We start from the raw sequence: 13,709 nt of genomic DNA on the forward strand, positions 1-13,709 counted from the left end.
AGAGGCAAAGGGGAGGGGAATTGGATGGGGGTTGCGGAGGGGAAACCGGGAAGGGGGACAACATTTGAAATGTAAATAAATGAAATAACGAATAAAAAAACAAAAAAAAATTTATCCTGTCGGCAAAGCAACGATTAAAGCCCAATATTGTTCATAGTCAATTGTTCAGGATAAGTATCTGTTTTAAGTATGTTTTTTCTTTTTCAGACAGGAAGTGAATTAGCACGTGTAAGAACCAAACATTAAGTGTCCTACAACATCGAGAGTGGCTCAGAACCTAGTGGGGAGCAATGGATAGATATTTGCCCCTTTTAAATAATTATTTTAGCGGATAGAATAACGAGTTCTGCTAGGACATAATATACATCTGTATCACTGTGGTTTGCTCACCCCATGCTGTCCTTCCAGGTCCCCACAGCTTCCCTTTCCCAACCCTAGTATCTCAACTAAAGAAACCCAAGCAACGGGACTGGGGCTAGAGATGTGAGTGAGCGGCAAACAGATACCTTCAGAGTTCCAAACATCCTTGCACTAATAATCACGCTTCTTCTTCTCTTGGATGTAGGTATCATTACTTCGTTTCAAAGACGAAGACTGTAGAACTAAAGACAGTAAAATAATTTGTCCAAGGCCACGTAACAATCCCTAGCAAAGCCAAGTGTTCAAAACTAGAGGCCGTTAAATTGTAAGATCCCTCAACTACACAACACTGCTTTAGAGTTCTGTCCTCCCTAAAGCTCCGTGCTCCCTAAAACTCCATGTTCCCTAAAGCCCCGTGCTCCATAAAGCTTTGTGCTCCCTCCTCGGTACAATTTGTTAGGTTGTAACTCTGCATTGATTTATTATCCCCTATCACCCACCTCTGTGGTCGGCATAGTTCTGATTGTGAGGAGATAGCAGTGAACCCCATCAAACCCCTACTCTGACTGTGCTTAGCTACTCAGGGGTGGAGGGGCCTTCAGAAGATGGCTATCCTAATCTGTTGCTTCTCAAACCATAAGTGGACCTACCCAGCACTTGATATCTGTGACAGACTAAAAGACATTTCCAGCCAGGCACGACAGTGTGTCCATCTTTCATCTCACCACTCAGAAGGCAGAGGCAGACAGATCTCTGTTAGGTCAAGGCCAGACTGATCTACACAGTGAGTTCCAGATCATCACGACTGTCCTAAACACGGTGTCTAAGTGATTGATAGATTTCCAGAATAGGAAGATATCGTGGTTGGGAAATGGACACAAAGAAGAAGTCCTTGAGGTCTGCCTAATGCCTAGGAGAAGGCAGCAGAAGGTCTTCCTCCCACTGCTGACGAGGTCCTTCCCTGCACCGAGCCCATGAGTTCTCCTAATGCCTTATTGCTTACTTTCAACAGCTCTGCCCGAAACCCCTGTGTGAGGAAGCCAAGCTCTCCCTCGCTAGTCTACGCTGGGAAATACCGGGTAGCTTTGCTCCCTGTGAGCCAGCCAAGGGCTGTTCTCATCCAATCACAGTAGCACAGGAAGATCCCTTTGCTTCTGAGAAGTGACAGTGACCATAACAGAAGAGAAATCCTAGGCATTCTTTCAAGCCATTGGCGAGTCACAGCACATTCAGGTCCCTCAACTCACGTCAAAACTCTAGTACTGTCCGTATGTGCTTTGTACATTGAACGGACCAAAGCCCAGTAATTAACTCCGCCGCCCACCCCCTGCCTCATTTATTGTGTGCTGCGAGCTGATTCTACAGGGAGGTCAACCTGGGATTAAGTGAATTACCCTCAGGCTTTGGGCGAAAACAGAGGGCGGTGGTTTACAATCTCCACCACAGAGTCTCAAGCCAACACTTGTGAGCCGGGAGTTTGTGCAGAAGAGTTCACCCACTGGGCATTGACAGTACGTCCATGACTCTGTGTGGCTGCCCCACCAGGAAGTCTTGGCTCAGTCAGGATTCAGTAAGGCCGGTGCCGTCTTGTTCTAGGTCCAAACGTATTTTTCAAACAACCTTGTATGAATCTTCCCTCAGACATCTCCAACCCACTTTGGGGGTCTGTTTAAAAAGACCTCTGATTCACCTCATATTTCTTCTTTTCCTATTTCCTCCTTTAAAGGAAGATGGGGGGAATAAAAAATGAAATGACAACAAGAGGAGATACTCCATTTTTTTTCCTTATGGCAAAGGAAAAGAAGGAGGAAGAGAAGGCCCCAAGCCACTGCCACTTGTACAAATTTAGGTTATTTAAGTGTCAAAGACACTTGTTTCAGTGAGACATTTATAGTGTACAGAGAGAGACATCCTTCCCTCTGCAGAGACATTAACACTCTGCAGAGAGACACCCTTTTCTCGCTGGCCAACAGGCCCAGCACCCCTTGCCTTGTGAATACAGTTTGTGTGTCCTTGTTCTGATAATCTGAGAGGGGAAAGATGAGCAGAAGGCCGATGCTCCCCAGAGGAGAGCTGACTGAGGCAATGAGCAAAGGCCTTTTGGTCTGGAAGAGGGGCAGTTAGTGAACTATAAGTACTGCAGAAAAAGCCTCGGAGGCAGTGTGACTAGAACCTGGCCTCTCACCACTCAGCTTCTGCCTTTCACCAGACTGAGGGACAAGAGAGTTCCAGGTTGTCATTTACAACACCCAGAGAACCCAGAGGCCCAGGCTGGCTGAACCCCAGATGCAATTTTCCCTGAAAACAGTTCAATATGTGTCATCCTCGGAGCCACTTGATGCAAACCTGGGACACAGACGCAACTATCACCCCATTTGAAAGAAGCTCAGCTAAGCACACAGGCCACTGTGCGACAGACAGACAGACAGACAGACAGACAGACAGACAGAGCAAAAGTGCAGGCTGGGTCTGAACCCCCAACCTCTGCCTTTGATCACCACAGAAAGCATTTCCTCCTTAGCAAGTGTGTTCTCAGACGGCAGAGAGAGCCGACTTCAGTTCCTTCTGAGCCTCTGTCTTGTCCTCAGGATCGCTTCCTGGACTGAGGACCACGATGCAGAAGAATGACCTGGGTAATTCTTCCTACAGTGAGTCACCATTACAAACAAAAGCTTCAGTCTTCCTTTAAAAAACAAAACAAGACATTTATTTTGGGGTGTGTGTGTGTGTGTGTGTGTGTGTGTGTGCGCGCGTGTGTGTGTGTGTGTGAATGTATGTGTGTCTGGTTGTGCACGTGCCACCATGCATGTGTAGGTGAGAGGGCAACTTGCAGGAACTGGTCCTCCCCTTCCACCCTGTGGGTTCTGGGATCATCCTCAGGTCGTTAATGTTGGGTGCAAGCACCTTTACCCAGTGAGCCATCCCCCTGCCTAAGACCATTCCCCTTTATTGGAAGGCTGAAGTGTAATGAGTTTGCATCCGTCTCAGGGGAGAAAAGAATGCTGATGAGCCAGTGAGATAGTTCAGCAAAGACCTGTGCTGCCGAGCCTGAACACCCGAGTTTGATTCCTGGAATCCACGTGGTAGAGAGAACTGACCCAGGCAAGTTGTCCTCTGACAAGAGCACTTGGCTGCTCTTACACAGATCCCCAGCCCCCACGGGCCAGCTTCCAATACCCTGTAACTCCCATCCCAGGGAATTCAACATCTTTGTCTAGTCTTCTTGGACACCTGCGTGCATGTAGTTCATATGCGTACCTATAAGCAAAGCACATGTATATATAAAATAAAAATAAATATATTTTTAAACAATGTAGTCAGGACTGGAGAGATGGCACAGCAGCTAAGAGCGCGTATGGCTTGCTCTTGCAGAAGACCTGTGTTCCCTTTCTAGCACCTCCATGACATCACACAGCCATCAATAACCCCAGTTCCAGGAGATCCACCCTCTTCGTCTAATCTCCTCAGACCCCAGACAAGCACTCGATAGCACATATAAACAAAACACTAATGCGTGTGTGTGTGTGTGTGTGTGTGTGTGTGTGTGTGTGACTGACTATAGGAAACATTTTCCTCACCCTCACAGACTTGTCACCTGATAATAGATCCTATGGGTCCTATAGGTGGTTCTCTGGGGCTAGAAAAGTCAGCCAAGCATTTTGGTTAGCAGGTAGTAATAATATCCAACACCATATTTATCTTCAAATATGATTTATTCTCTTCCTTTAAATGTAACAAGCTGCGTGGTGAGGGGGATCCCATGTGGTTCATTCATATTATGTTCCCAAAACGTTTCACCAGACCTGGCATACCATGGTCGCTCAAAATATCTATCAGATGGGCATGGAGGTGTGCACCTGTGACCTGAGCATTCAGGGAGCTAAGGCGGGAGGATTGTGGGTTCATGGCCAGCCTTAGCTGCCAAGTGAGTGAGGCCTCGTCACAACAATAGCAACAAAGGTGACACGACTGGGTGGAGAGGTGAACTCTTCAAACCCCAGATTAGAAAAGCAGCCCAAGTGCTCTCTGTTCATCTTATGACTCGGCAAACATTTATTTGAACAGCTGCTATGGCAAAAGAAAGACACGAAAGGAAGGACAAGAGAAAGAAGGAAAGAAAGAAGAGAGAGAGAAAGAGAGAGAGAGAGAGAGAGAGAGAGAACCTCGCCTGTGGCATGTCAAAGTACGTAGACCGTAGACCCAGATTGCCTGAGTTCCAATGTGGGTTGTGCCACTTACCTGCTGTGTAACTCTGGGATGGCCAACTGGTCTCTCTGTATTTGTGTTTGCCCATCTGTAAGGTAGAGCAAATAGTTCCAGTGTGCAGAGGGGCGGGGCAGGAGGAGGAAGTGGGTCCACATGGTAAGTTACTCATAACAGTGCCTGGCACACACCGACAGGTGTTTGCCACGGTGAGGACAGTGGCCAGTGTCACTGCTGTTCAGGGCACTCGGGATGCAGAACTGGAGTACGGTGGGGGAGGGGAGGCCCACACCCACGTCACTTCCATCCCAGGAGCAGGCTATACACACACCGAGAGAATAACTTTATAATCATTTTTAAACGCTACGTAAATAAAGTTTCATTGCTATTGTGAAATCAGCATAATTAATACACAGAATACATATTAATCTATGCACATATTAATATCGTGTCATATTACACAACATATAAAATATACCTGTATTAAAGAGTGTCTTGGGGATCGGTAACTGGAGGGGAAGGACCTATAAATACAGAAAGAGAAGTCAAACTGGAAAGTTTGCCCAACGATAACCTCCAACTCCACAAGAAACACCTTCACCGGCAGCACCTGCTACTGAGGATGGGGCTCTATCTACGCCACTAAGTGTAGGTCTCCCAGGCATGGGTACTCAAGTAAGTCAGTCAACTCTCTTGTTACCAAAGCAACTCCTAAAGAGTCTGAGAGCGACACTATTGCGGATGCCATGAAGTGCATGCCGACAGGAGCCTGATATAGCTGTCTCCTGAGAGGCTCTGCCAGAGCATGACAAATACAGAGGTGGATGCTCACCAACCATTGAACTGAGAATGGGGTTCCCACTGGGGGAGTTAGAGAAAGGACTGAAGGAGCTGAAGGGGTTTGTAACCCCATAAGAACAACAATATCAACCAAACAGACCCCACCAGAGCTCCCAGGGACTAAACCGCCATCCCAAGAGTGTACATGGAAGGACCCATGGCTCCAGCTGCATATGTAGCAGAGGATGGTCTTGTCTGGCATCAATGGGAGAAGAGTCCCTTGGTCCTGTCAAGACTCAATGCCCCAGTGTAAGGGAATGCCAGGATGGGGAAGTGTGAGGGAATGGGTGGGTGAGGGAACATCTTCATAGAAGCAGGGGGAGGGGGAGGGGATTAGGGTTAATGGACGGGAAACCGGGAAAGGTGATAACATTTGAAATATAAATTTAAAAAAAATACAATTAAAAAAAAGATTCTGAGAGCTACGTGTTGTCTGCCCATTGCGCTCTGAGAAGCTGAAACAACTAGGCCTTCTCATGGGAGGACCCAGGCACCATCGTACCAATAAATGTGAGAGCAGAGGCTGGCCATCCTTCTCAAAGAAGGTCTCTCTGAAAGGGTCCTATTTAAGCTCCTAGCCACACGGTGGGACAGCGGCGGCCCTGGGACTAGCTGGGAGAAAGACACTTAGTAAAGGAAAGTCCCCTAAATTAGAATCAATCGAGTGTTGGAGGTACATGTAACAAGGCCAGTGTGGTCGTGGGGTCAGAAGAGGAGAGTCTTGGAGGAGTTCAGCATTTATTCCAGGTAATGACAACTGGGGAAGAGGCAGGCATGACCTGAGTTACTCTTTCAAAAGATTGCCCTGGCTGATAGGTGGAGAATGGGCCTAAAGAAAAAGCACAGCAGGTTGACAAAGGGAGTATTGAAGTGTTCCAAGTCAGAGACACCGCACAAAGCAGAGGAGAGCGGCTGTGCTCTAAATAGGTCACGGGGAGCTGCGCAGGGCTAGGTCGCAGACTAAATACAAACGGAGACAGGAAAGAGAACCGGGGATGCCTCCTGTTTGGAGCTTGAACAGGTAAAAGGACGCTTATTTAGTTTACTTAGATAGGAGAAGTCAGATCGCTGTTGCCTCATAGCCAGCCATTCGTAACACTCAGCGACCTAAGAGTCTGTGAGTCTGTGTGCCTGCGTCTGCCATGGACATTCTCGCTAGGCATCTGCAGGTCTGTGGGTCAAGCGAGCATCTATCTCTGTAGGTCTCCCATCCCCCCAGCGTCCCACAGCCCTTCCAGGCCATGCCCACAGCCCACAGCGCCGTACCAAGAGAGCAAGAGGGAGCACGGGAGGTCCTATCTAAGCTCACGATGCATCTTGAACTCTGCCAATTTATCACTACCTAAAGCTAGTTATTCCACAGTCATGCCCAGTCCCAAGTCCCAAGTCCAGGGCAGGAGAAGTACGCTTTGCCGATTTCAAGTCTGGGTACAAGACGCGGGAGGAATGAAACCAGGGTCAGTAGCGGAGTCTACCACAGAGAAGATCACCTGGATAAGGATGTAGATAAAGAGTAGCTGGACCTTGAATAAATGTCTAAGGCATGTCAGCATTTGCCCATCAATGGGAACAGAAAAACCCTAGCAGAAAGTGTGCCAAGGAAGCCAGAGACGCTAACTGTAATTCCAAACACATTGGAGGCCGAGGCAGGAGGATTAAGAGTTTGGGTCAATTTGGGATACATAGCAAAAAACTCTAACTCAAAAGTCAAGGAGGCAAAAAAGGGGGGGGGGGGCTGGAGAGATGGCTCGGTGGTTAAGAGCACTGACTGCTATTCCAGGGGTCCTGAGTTCCATCCCCAGCAACCACATGGTGGCTCACAACCATCTGTAAGGGGATCTGATGCCCTCTTCTGGCAAGCAGGTGTACATACAGAGTCCTCGTGTACATAATACATAAGGGAATACGAAAGGAACAAGAGAGGAGAATATTCCAAAAAGAAACTGCTAGTCTAGAGGGATGGCTCGGTGGTTAAGAGCATTGGTTTCCTTGCCAAAGGACCTGGGTTCGATTTGCAGTACCCACAGAGCAGCCCACAAGCCTCTATGCTTGTAGATCCCTGGGGGTCCAACGCCCTCTTCTGGTCATCGCGGATACTGCATGCAGGAAAAAAAATCCGCCGCTCATAAACATCAGTTCCTTTAACCTAAACCCGATGCTTGTAGTTACTGGCATCTTGCTTCGAGCTTCTTTGCCCGGCTGGCTTCAGTTGATTTATGATAATGCTTTGCCCTGCTCTCCGGCTCAGCATTCACTCACTTAGAGGGAGTAGAAGTATCATCTCCTGTCTGTTGCCACATAAGAAAACAGCTCTACTCATGGACAACACTCAGTGGGATCCAAGGTCTAATCTGTTTGAGCAGCTTCGCGGTATCAAGTACTTCCCAGCCTTCTCCCCTGCAGCTCTTCTCCCCGACCCCACCTCTGTACACTCTTGCAGACATCGTCGCAACACAGCACATATTGATGAATTCAGAACACGCTAACAGCCCTCACAGGCTGGCATAGGCTTCATTCTTGCTCTCATTTCCAGTACATCTGAGGGGGCTTTGCACTTAATTCAAATGCTGGTCCTACTGAATATCGGTCCTTTCAGTGACTCGAGCAAGGGATTGACACATTGGAACAAGTGATAACCCTGAAAGCAGTCACTATGCCCACAATATGGCTCCTTCTGGACCATTTCCAAGAGGTCTAAAGGAAATATGCCAATACGTGTCTCATATAATTAAGTCTCACTAGTACTGTTACATAGTAATTTAGTTTGGATTTTTTTTCCCCCTACATTCTCACACCTGGGCTTCTGACAGATCTTCAGAAAGATGAGCAGGTAGTGTTTCTAGAATGTGAGGGTTTCTTGATGTGAGCTATAATTAAAATTAAGAAGCCATTATTGGATCTGCTCTAGGATTTTCTTTGATTTCCTAGAACCACGTGCTCCCCCCCCCCCCCCGTAATACATCTTTGGTTGCTCTTTTCCTGTTGTCTGACAGCCAAATACTCTCTAGCTGACTGGAAAATGGAGGAAATCTGGGGAGAAAAAGCTTCAGTGGTCAAGTCAAACACACACAGGCACGCACACACGGAATTCTTCTTCGACTCCGTTTTGCACTGTTAACAAAAGATTGTATTTGGTAAAGTGGGAAGCTACTCCTTCTGTCTCCAGCTCATTTGGTAAATATTTGTCTCCCTGAACTCAACAGACTCTCTTGTTCCCAAGGCTGTTCGCTTGGAAGTCTTTACCCATAAACACGCTGCACCTCTTATCACGGAAGCATTTCACGGTCTTGCCCTCAAAAGTAACCATGTTCCCCTTTATGAAGCGTCTCCACACTGCCTTTACTTGGTGGGATATCAGGCATTGTCAGAAACAGCTTTAGCCCTGGTCTCTGCCCTCTGACCATTTCATTATAGATTTCGTTTGGAATGTAATAGCCAGACATGACTGCTGTTGCCTGGCAGGGACCAGAGTCTCCTGTCTAGCGTGTCACACTGTTCTCTTCAGCCGTGGCTATGCTGAGCTGCAAAGCTTACACCCACTAATATCTTTGCTGCCTTCACAGTTAATTACTAACCCCTTTCTTGGGGTTACTCTGCAATACCTCTGTCACAGTGTAACTCGACGTAGTGTCTCATAACTTTCCTAGAGAATTTTTTTTAACCTACTCATTTTTGCCTTTTGAAAACACGGTCTCCTGCGGTCCAGTCTGGCCTCAAATTCACTGCATATCTTGGGCTCTCGATTCTCTTCCTCCCTCCAAATGCTGACATTTAGAGTCACGAACCAGCAAGAGAATCCTTTTAAATTAAACTTAAAGCCCTACAAAAACTATAGGAAGCAAAATCAATGGGTCAGAGGGTACCAAGTCCTGTACATGGGAGTCCCACACATGCACTATGACATGTCTATACACCCAAGACGCACACATGTGCACACATATAAAGGATTGCACACACACATGTGCATACACAGAAACATATAGTATAAAGAAACATAATAGCTTTTAAATTACAATAAGGTAACCAGAAAAATTCACATACACACACTCAAAGCTGTCATTTACACACAATCCTTTGAGTCCCTGAGGGAAGAAATGGGCTCACCGACTCTCTCTCTCAGTCATATATCCCTTTATGAAATTATAGCCTTTGCTCCATGACGCTGGTTCTTACTCTCCCCTCTAGATGAAACAAGAGTGTATGAACATCTCTTGGTTCCCTCTGCAAAGGCCTGGAACCCACTGAGGTAAAGAAACAGAGTCTGTGGTGGTTTGGATGAGAATGCTCCTCCCATGTGTCCAAATGTTTGAATACTTGGTCTCTGGCTGGTGAACCTATTTGGAAAGTTTCCAGAGGTGCAGCCTTGTTAGAGGAAGTACATTACTTGGGGTGGCCTTTTAGGCTTCCAAAAGACTCATGCCATTCCCCCTAACACACCTCATATCCCCTCTCTCTTTGCCTCCTGCCTGCAGATCAAGATGTAAGCTCTCAGGTGTCTGCCACGCCTTTGTTCTACCAACGTATGTCCACTAACAATCTCTTTTATAAGTCGCCATAGTCATGGTGTTTGGTCACAGCAATAGACAAGTAACAAAGAAAAGCCGGGCAGTGGTTGAGCCTGTCTTTAATCCCTCCATCTGGGAAGCTGAGGCAGGTGGATTTCCGAGTTCAAGGTCAACCTGGTCTTCAGAGAAAAGCAACTAAGACAGAACCCATGGCCTGTACCCATCGAGTCCTGTACCAACGAGTTTCTGGCATTGCCTATGATCACCAGTCCTGACAGGTATTTCTGACAGGTTAATCACATCATTGCTTTTCTCAATTTTCACTGTCCTCCAGTAGCTAGGGTGCAACACTGGGCAATTGTGGACAGATGAGTGGAGCAAGCCTTGGCCACAGAGGGACCCAAAGCAGATGCAGTCCAACCTCCTCCAGTCCCCTCCAGCCCCCTCCAGCCCCCTCCAGCCCCCTCCAACCCCTTCCAGTCTCCTCCAGCTTCCTCCAGCCTCCTCCAGCCCTCTCCAGCCCCCTCCAGTCCCCCCCAGCCCCCTCCAGCCCCCTCCAGCCTCCTCCAGCCTCTAATAAAGGCACAGAGTACACAGTGCCTTTATGGTACGGAGATTATTGTGTGTTCCCGTCTTTGCCTCATTACCTCATGTCTGCTGCTTTGACCATAAACACAGACTAAATGCCAGGATACAGACTCCCGTCACCAGGAAACCCAGCGTCTTGTGCCAGACCCACCTTTGGGCTTTTGGACCTGTTTGCTGTGTTTATTTAAAGATGGCAGGGGAAAGGTACACATGGCACAGTGCTCGTGTGTTTTCTCTTGGGTTATGTCTTAAAACCCAGGAACCAGGGCCAGCCCGTCTTCCTTGTTATAGCTGCCTGGCTCGACCATCGACTCCCAGTCTCAGCCCCGGTGAACGTGCATCTTCTTGTCTTCCCATCCCTCTGCCCAAGGTCCCGAGAGCTAAGCAGCATAATACAGTATTCCAGAAAACTGTGAAGCACAGATTTCTCTTCTTTATGATGCTATTCACCTCACAGGGAGGAAAAACACAGCATTGATTATCTTAACCTGCCCATAACTTGTGGCACAGAAAGATCCCCATCAACTAATTCTCCCTCCATACACCCCCTTGGCCATTGTAAACTAAGGCATGACCTTCGAGCATTAATGCCCAGACAATACAACGTTTGTGTGCTGTCTAATTAGCTTATTACTTTTGTCAATGTACATTCCTGTGGTTGGTCTACTCTCCACTCAGCCTGAAATCAAAACTGCATGGGATTAACGCATTGTTTTTGCCAATGCGTCCATATTTTTTTTTTTGCTCCATTAAAAAAATACTTTAACTCCCAGCCAACATCTCATAATGTTTAGAGGTCGCATCATAAAAATAATGAATTTGTTAAGTCCTAGAAACGTGTAACAACACTAAGTCTTTGTGTAAATGTTTGGCATAGCAGAGGGTTTGGGTTCAAAAAAAAAGAAAAAGAAAAGAAAGAATGTGATAGATCCTGCTACGACTACTGTCATCTTTATAGCATCCAATCCTTATTATCAAGTGATTCTGATCAAACTGGGAAGTGTTCATCTGGCACCAAAAGCCACACTGGAGATGCTAATTCAATAAATCAGAGAGGCTATTCCCTGTCATCTATGGGCTCAGATGGGAGAGGAAGAGAGAGAGAGAAACAGTGGCTTTCATAAATCCTGAGTTCCTAGCCAAAGGCCTTTCAGAGCTCTTGGCTGAGTAATCAGCTGTCTGGGATTGTGAGAGCAAAGTCAGTTTATGGAGCTGAGGAAGGAGCTCTCTACTTAGCCCCAAAGGGAAATTGAAGTGTATAACTTAATGCCCTCGTTACCTAAGAGCTATATCCATTTTACCCATGATAAAATTAAGACCAAAAAGAAGGAAACTTACACGGACATCATGCAAGGAGATATGTTGTGGATAGACTGCAACACCCCCCCACGCCCACCCGGACAATGTCCACGACTTAAAACGGGATCAGAGAGCACTGCCTATCCCTACCGATGACTCCATTCGGGTCTCTAAATTGCCTGGCATGAGATTATGTCACACAGGGAGCCAGGTCACCTGACAAGGTCAAGCAATCCAATGATATCACAAATGTTTTTTGAGCAGCTGTGATGTGTCAGTTGTCATTATTACTAGGTGCTAGAGTCGTATAGAAGTAAAAAATAGGCAAACCTCCCCTCCTCGCTGCTCTGCATTATATTGTAGGGAGACAGACAAACAAGTCCGTTCATTCAGCTGTCAATCAGCGATAGACTCAGGGAGGAAAAGAGAACGGGATGTGGGAGGTGCAATTTCATAGCGATGCCAGGGAGTCTTCTCTGAGGGAAAGACTGGAACAGAGACTGAGGGAATCGAAGGACAGAGAAGAAAGTGGGCAGAGTGAATGCCAAGGGATGAGCAGACGAAGCAGGATGCTCCGTTACATTTGAGGAAAGCATTTAAGTTGCTGGCGGGGCCACAGGGAGCGAGCAAAGAGGAAGCCGAAAGAAAGGGCGCAGAACACAGTGCCAAACCAAGAGGAAGCCCCAGAAAGGCACTGCAAACTCTGTAGCCGATTGGATTCGACTCCATGCGAGCTGGAAAATTTTCTGCAGAAAAGAAACGTTCTCTGATTAACATTTTCGGAGAATTACTCTAATTAGCAGTTGACTTAGCTGCCAATAGTTAACAAGGCCCCACATACCAAGAGAATGAGAGGCTGGGTGGCAGAGAGAAGAGCGTGGCATTTGGGTTTAAACAAGAGTGTGTCCAAACCTCAGGCTTCGCTGGCACCGCTAATTGTGCTAGCTGTTTTGATTTGGGAAATTCAAGTTTCTTTAAACGCAAGAGAATTTATAGGACCTGCCAAATAGAGTCGCTATTTCTAAATCACCTGATCCCTAATAGTTACTAATAGAATATAGAAAGATGCTATTTTAGTCATGCAATTTAGTGATAATATTGAATTACTTTATTATTATTTTTAAAGATTTATTTAATGTATATGAATACACTGTAGCTGTCTTCAGACACACCAGAAGAAGACATCGGATCCTCATAGATGGTTGTGAGCCACCATGTGGTTGATGGGATTTGAACTCAGGACCTCTGGGAAGAACAGGCAGTGCTCTTAACCGCTGAGCCATCTCTCCAGTCCAAATTACTTTATTATTAAAAATCACATAGGTGAGACCTTGATTGCATAGTGTGTCTTCTCTGCTTCTATTACAGTAATGTATCAGTAGAAAACATAAAGAATAAAGAATATGTTCTTTTTCTAACAATCAAGAACAAACGAAAATACCTTGGGCTAGAGAGATGGCTCGGTGGTTAAGATCACCTGCTGCTCTTGCAGAGGTCCTGGGTTCGGTTCCCAGCACCTGCCTGATAGCTCAACATCACCTATCATTTCGGATCCAGGGATCCCCCGCCTCTGGCCCATGTGGGGATTCATACTCATGTATGTGCAAGCAACCAACACACAGTTAAAACAATAAAAATAAATAAATTCTTTGCCAGGCATAGTGGCACTTAATCCTAGCACTTGGGAGGCAAAGGCAGGCAGATCTCTGTGAGTTCAAAGACAGCCTAATCTGTGTAGTGAGTTCCAGGACGGACAGAGCTTCTTAGTGAGATCTTGTCTTGAACCAATAAAAAACAAACAAACAAAAAAAGAAAAAACCCACAAAGCAAAAAACAAACAAAATCCCTAAATTTTAAAATTTTTGTGCCATTTAAAAACATACATAAAATTAAAGCCGATAGCGTAATAAACCT

General features: G+C 46.5%; 1 long non-coding RNA gene across 1 annotated transcript; it reads right to left on the reverse strand.

The window, feature by feature from the left end:
- Nucleotides 1-10,648: 10,648 nt before the first annotated feature.
- Nucleotides 10,649-11,956, reverse strand: LOC134479662 (uncharacterized). Its single transcript, XR_010053242.1, has 2 exons — nt 11,835-11,956; nt 10,649-10,938 (listed from the first exon to the last, which is right to left on the reverse strand). It is a non-coding gene; the product is annotated as an uncharacterized LOC134479662 (long non-coding RNA).
- Nucleotides 11,957-13,709: the final 1,753 nt, after the last annotated feature.

This window comes from Rattus norvegicus, chromosome 7 (assembly GCF_036323735.1).
Source record: "Rattus norvegicus strain BN/NHsdMcwi chromosome 7, GRCr8, whole genome shotgun sequence".
Classification (NCBI taxonomy): Eukaryota; Metazoa; Chordata; class Mammalia; order Rodentia; family Muridae; genus Rattus; species Rattus norvegicus.